Source organism: Hevea brasiliensis, chromosome 1, assembly GCF_030052815.1.
Source record: "Hevea brasiliensis isolate MT/VB/25A 57/8 chromosome 1, ASM3005281v1, whole genome shotgun sequence".
In the NCBI taxonomy this organism is placed as follows: Eukaryota; Viridiplantae; Streptophyta; class Magnoliopsida; order Malpighiales; family Euphorbiaceae; genus Hevea; species Hevea brasiliensis.
In genome coordinates this window covers 78,240,643-78,247,777 of record NC_079493.1, presented here as the reverse complement: position 1 = coordinate 78,247,777, position 7,135 = coordinate 78,240,643, and positions in this window count along the sequence as shown.

Genomic DNA, 7,135 nt, shown 5'->3' with positions numbered 1-7,135 from the left:
GGCATTCTTACGCAGCAGTTTAGTTAGTGGGGCTGCAATAAGGGAGAATCCCTTCATAAATCTCCTGTAATATCTAATCCCAAGAAACTTCTGACCTCAGTTACATTTCTGGGAGGCTTCCATTCAACTATTGCTTCAATCTTCTTTGAATCTACTCTGATCCCATCTGCTGATACAATGTGTCCAAGGAAAGAAATCTCATCTAGCCAGAAGTCACACTTGGACAGCTTGGCATATAACTGCTTCTTCTGTAATGTTTGTAATGCCACTCTCAAGTGTCCATCATGCTCCTCCTAGTTCTTATAATACACCAAAATATCATCTATGAAGACCACTATGAACCGATCAAACTAGGGATCAAAGATATGGCTCATTAGGTCCATAAAAGCTACTGGTACATTTGTCAGCCCAAATGGCATCACTAGGAACTCAAAGTGTCCATACTGGGTCCTGAAAGCTGTTATAGGCACATTTGCCTCCTTTACCCTCAGCTGGTGATAGCCTGATCTGAGATCTATCTTGAAGAATACACTGGCTCCCTTTAGTTGATCAAACAGATTATCTATCCATGGTAAAGGATATTTGTTTTTTACAGTCACCTTATTCAACAGCCGATAGTCTATACAAAGCTGGAGTGTACCATCCTTCTTTTTCAAAAATAACACCGGTGCTACCCAGGGTGACACACTGGGGCATATGAAACCCTTATCTAGTAACTCCTGTAACTAAACTTTTAACTCTCTCAGTTTAGTAGGTGCCATCCTATATGGAGTAATAGAAATTGGTGCAGTACCAGGCATAACCTTTTTAGCAAATGCCACCTATCTCTCTAGTGGCAAAACTGGCAACTCTTCCTGAAATACATCTAGAAAATCACATACAGTAAGGATGTCTAGTAAACTCAGGTTAGTCTTCCCAGTGTCAACCACATGTGCTAAGAAAGCCTCATAGCCCTTCCTCATTAATCTCCTGGCTACTGTGGCTGATATAATAGTAGAAAGACAACCCGTTCCTTCACTCACAACTGTAATCTCATCCCCATCTGCTGTCTGTAATGAAATCCTCTTCAGTCGATAATCTACCATCACCTGATGACGTGATAACCAATCCATTCTTGGTATCACCTCAAACTCATAGAATGGTAGCTCAATCAAGTCAGTTGGAAACTCATAACTCTATATCCTCAGAGGACAACCCTTATAGACCTTTTTTACAATGACACTATGGTTTAAAGGGATAGTAATCGATATGTCCTCCTCTAACCTCTCTATCTATACCCCTTTATCAACTGATGGTGTAATGCACATATAACAGTGTGTGGAATGTAACATCCCCACTGTACATATTTTGTACGTTCTATTGCTCCAGTAGTCAAATAACAGTCCAGGCAAGTCAGTATGTCTGGAACAACACTTCGGTGATAGTGAACAAACATATAATGATGAAATAAATAAAACGAAAATACAAGAAAAATAAAACAAAAATGAAAGAGAGAAAATGAAGCTAAGTTAAACGAGCCGGCACCACAGCGATGGGTGACCGCATCGGGAAGGCCGTTGCCGACCCCAGGACCGCAGGGAACCCTCGGAATTTAATTTTGAGACATAAATAAAGATTTATTGAAATGTAATTGACACTAGAATTATTAAAGAAAAATTAATAAATTAGTACAAAGAAAAACGAAAAATCGAGAAACAGACAAAAATCAGTGTTACCGAAAAATCAGGAATATAACCCGAAGTGGGGTATTTTGGTCATTTGACATCTAGAGGTGCTTTCTGACCTAAATGTCCATTAAAAATAAGTAGTATTAAATTTTGGGAACCCCATGAAAAAGGAAATTAAATGTGTAATGAAAATTAGAGAAAATATGGGGGGATTAAATTGAATTATGAAACTTTGGATTATTAAAATATTAATCTAAGTTAGTGGGGTTAGGTGGCACTATTTGAGGCACATAAGGACACTAATCTGCCCATTTTTCATCATCTTCTCTACTCACCCTTCCCATGGACGAATTGGAGCTTTAAACTTCATCCATGGCCGCCCAAAATACAAGCTTTCATCCACCTATGATCAAGCCATCATTTCTTCAAGAGTCCTTCATTAAACTTGTTCTACACATCATGGGTAGCATGTAGGAAGCAAGAAAGAGGAGTTTTGGTGAAGTTTAATCAAGCCCAAGTTGAGGTTAGTGCTTAATCTCCCCATTTTCTTTCGTTAGATCTTGTTTTGAGCTTTGGGTGAGTTGATTTGTGAAGAAATTGAGTAAATTAATGTATATTTGGTGAGCCCTTCATTTCGGCAGCCAAGACATTCATGGGATTTTGATGTGTTTAAATGATGTAGATGAGTTTAAAGATGATGTTTGATATGGGTATATATATGGGAAGTGATAGGACTTGAATTGATTGAAATTGAGAAATTTAAATTATGGTTTGAAACAATTATTGGAGATTTGTGATGTTGCTTCATTTTGGGTAGCCATGAACCCTTGTTGAGCTTGAGTTATTTTTACTTCTAATGAATGAAAATGAAGGTTGAATTGTCCAAATGAAAGTTGTAGTAAGTTTGTGCACAAGTATGTACATGTAGTGTTTAGATTAAAGGTGTGAAATGGAACCTTGAAGCCTTGAGCAAACTGCCATGTTTGGCAGCCCCTAATAGCATGAAATTGTGTGTGAATATATGGTTATTAATGATATATGTGAATGTCAATTTGTGGGCAGCAAGTGTAAGTGATGCTGAAGTATGAATATGTTGAAGTATGAATATGTTGAAGTATATGTGTAATATTAACATTGAAGTATGTTGAATTTGGGTGGATGTAAATATTGAAGTTTAATGGTGTATTGTGTGCCACTTGAGTATTCTGCCCAGAATTTTTGCTGGGATTGTGTACAATATATGTATGGAAGTGTTGTTGATTGAATATTGTAGTAATGAGGAGGAGAAGGAACATTAAATTGGGAGTGTATGAGCTTTGTGCAGGTTGTGTATTGAAGGCAGCACCTAAATGAGGCCATAAGTGCCAAACTATGAACCTAATTGGTATGAGGCCAATATGGGGTGAAACTAGACACCAAATAGGCCAACTTTCATGCAGGAAGGTTTCCAAAATTCTGCCTAGAAACTGACCTTAAAAAGTGACCAAATCCGGATTAGTGCATTTAAGGCCTGAAAACTGACCATTTGGGCAGCAGTCAGTGTTTAGGCCAACACTCACTCAAAACAGGTCCAATTGACCTGAAATTTTGACCATGAATAGTTAAGACCTATATCTACAAGTCTTATGAAGACACCCAAGCCCAGAAATGATCCTAAGCAAGTCAAAAAGCTTGCACAATTTCGGGTCCAAAAACTGGCCGAACCTAAAATGACCTAAAGTGACCAATTTTGATACATTTTGACCAGCAATAGTAAAATGACCATAACTTCGTCTACATAACTCAGAATGACTTGAAATTTTGCCCCGCGTTCCATAAGACATAGACCTACTAGTTTGTAGTTTGGACCAAAACCCAAAAACCGAGGGAACTAGGTCGTCCGGCTAGGTCAAATAGTACACTGAAATCCGGTAAATTGCAATAAAATGCAATATACTTGGAAATGAAATTGGTAACATATACCAACATTAAAGGGCTATAAATTGTGACATATTGGTAACATTAGAATTGACTCATGTAGAGTGCATCAAGGGTCAACATTATAGGTTGACTAATGAAATGAATTGAAGGGAATAGTACCAAGAGAAATAGGACTTTAAACTAGACAAATGTAGCACACAAAAATTGAGAAATTGACCAAATTTTGCACTAAAGGTGCAATCTGTCCAGCTTTAGTAAATTGACCATATCTTGGCCTATACAACTCGGAATGACCTGAAATTTTTCCCCGCGTGCAATTAGACATAGAGCTACAATTTTGCTTCTTTGACCAAAAGCTAAAAACCAAGGGAAATAGGACTTTATGCTAGATCAATCTAGCTCACTAAAATTGAAAATTGGTAATTACATAAAATGATGCTTGAAGTGATTTGGCAATGAATGCTAACTTGTAAAAATGGTAAATTGCACTATATTGGCAGCATATTGAAAGGCAAATTGTGACATGTTGATACTAGAATCAACTTATCCATGATGTATAAAAAGGTCAATATTTTCATTGACCAGTGAATTGTGTAATGACCAGTAAACCCTGAAAATAAAGAAATAAATATTTAATCTTGTAATATGCCCTAATTTGCCTAGTTGACTAGTCTGGATAGGTTGGCATGCCAATAGGATTCTGACAGCTGTTCTGTAAATGACTTTACGTCATACTGTGTTCTATGGCTTATTATGCCATACAATGATTTTAATAGCCTATGGCTATACAGTTTGTGTTATTATACTCGGCTTAATGCCTGATTGATTATATGGCTTTTTAGCCACATTATTTGCACACCGGGAAACACTTTGTGACCAATGGTGTGACGGCCCGAGGTACTAGGTACCCAGTGCTAGTATATCCGTTTATCCAGTCTGGTCAGTGTATAGGCTATATGGGTAGTATTTAAAACATTATTCAATTCAGGAAGCTAATTTAAGTTAAGTATAATGAAATTTCAGTGCAATTAAATTAAGTATTGAATGAATGAGTAAAGGAGATTAGAAAAAGAAACATAACAAAAATATAAATTGCAGAACTGTAGAGACTTGAAATACAATACAGTTAGAATAATTTGTATACTGGGTAGTATTACTGAAAAGTTATAAACTAAGCACTTCCAAAGAGAAAAAAACTAGTATATAAGATCGTTGATACTAGAAATACCATACCAAATTAAATTGATTATTGAGTATCCAAATTATGATTTATTTATTTCTTTATTTGTATATATTATTTCTTGTTATACTATTGCACCACTAAGTAGAAATGCTTAGCGCGATGGAGTTGCTTCCTCGCGCAGGTACTGAAGGTAAAACCAGTAGACTGTCGATTGAGATTTTTGGAGTCCACATCTGTAGAAGTGTCAGAAGAATTGAAGGTTGTCACCTCCTCAGCAATGCATGTAGATAGGGCTCATTTTAAGCATGTTTTATAATCTGTACATTATAATTACTGCTATTATTGTAATGTGAATTAGTAACTGTAATTTTATTTGTATATTCTGTACTTGATAAATTTATGTACTTAGTTGGCAAATTATGCAAAATAATAAAATGTAAGAATTTTGATATATGAGTTAAGTATCTGATCATGATGATTCTGATTGAGATTGAGTATGAAAAATTTTAAGACTGATTCTGAGTTGTGAATTGGAGTTTATATTGAAATTGTTTTTGGCAGGTTCAGAAGAACTGTTAGTCCAAATTACGCCAAGACACTCGGATTATCATTGAAATTTTTGAATTTTCCAAATTAGTCAGATTTTGATAAAAGTAAAAATAGCCTAAACCTCAGATAAAGTTTTTGAACAAGTAAAGCTAGAACTATAATGAAATCAGATAAGATCAGGTGCTCCGGCACGCCGTGTAGCACGCCTTGTTTGGCTACACTGTAGATGGGTGGGGGGTGTTATAATTAGTGGTATCAGAGCACAGTTTAGGCGTTCCTAAGCAAAGATAAATAGAAAGAACTAGTGTGCATACATGCATTGCATTCATAAGAGTCGAGGTGACACTATGCAGATCTGTTTACTTTTGATTATTCAAAGTTAAGATATTGACTCAGAGTCGCAGAGGGCATTAGAAAAAGAAGTGGAAAACCTAGTTCATGAGGTTATAACGTAATAACTACGTAATGTTCTCGATGCTTGTATTGTAAGCTGCAGATTAAAGTACTGACATGAGATTATTGTGTAGAGCTACGTGCTTCCTCATGGTACAGTAAACTAAGAATATTTGTAAGTAATCTATAATTTGATACAGTTACGCCCGAATAGAGTGCTATTACGGGAAATAAATGTGAAAAAAAAAATTCTAGTCAGAAATTTAAAACTTCAGAACTAGCCTATCGAAAGACTACACTTCTAAGGTAGCTAGAGTCAGAGACTCGATTCTGATAATGTGGACTAACATTACCACAAAAATTGCTATAAGCTTTGAGAATTCAGTATGGCTATAAATTAGAAAGAACACCTTGAGGATGAAGAGAATCTCTCTGAAAACTGCTGAGAACGAAGAAATAATAGTAGTGGGTGAAAGGACAGATTTCTTGTCTAATGTCATCTCAGCTACAGTTGTAAGGAGATGGTTGAGAAAAGGGTGTGAAGCCTATCTTGCACACGTGGTTGACACTAGGCAGGGTAAACTTGACTTGTCTGACATACCCACAATAAGGGATTTCTCTGAGGTATTTCCTGAGAAATTGCCTAGTTTGCCACCAGAAAGGGAAGTTGAATTTGCTATTGAGATTATGCCGGGTACAGCTCCAATTTTAATTACACCATATAGGATGGCACCTGCTGAATTGAAAGAGTTAAAAATCCAGCTACAAGAATTACTAGACAAGGGGTTCATACGCCCTAGTGTGTCACTTTGGGGAGCTCCGGTACTGTTGCAAAGAAGAAAGATGGGACACTAAGGTTATGTGTTGACTACCGGCAGTTAAACAGAGTAACAGTGAAGAACAAGTATCCGTTGCCTAGAATTGATGATTTGTTTGATCAGTTGAAGAGAGCCGGTGTGTTTTCTAAGATTGACTACCACCCTAATAAGGCAAATGTAGTCGCTGCTGCCTTAGGTAGAAAATCTATTATAGCATTAAGATCTTTGAATGCCCAACTGTCCTTAACTCATTATGGAGTTATTTTGGCTGAGTTGCAAGTGAAGCCGAATCTGTTATAACAAACACAGGATGGGCAAAAAGCAGATGAGAAATTAATGGCTGTTATGGGCAAAATCACTGAGGGGAAGGAAACTGAATGTGAAGTGAAAGAAAATGGGTGCCTGTACTATAAAGAAAGAGTATGTGTACCAAATGATAAAGAGTTGAAAACCAGTATTCTAAAAGAAGCACATAACAGTGTGTATGCTATGCACCCAGGAAGCAAAAAAATGTACCGTGACCTAAAACTCCGATACTAGTGGCCAAGTATGAAGAAGGACATAGTTGACTATGTAACTAGATGCTTGACATGTCAGCAAGTCAA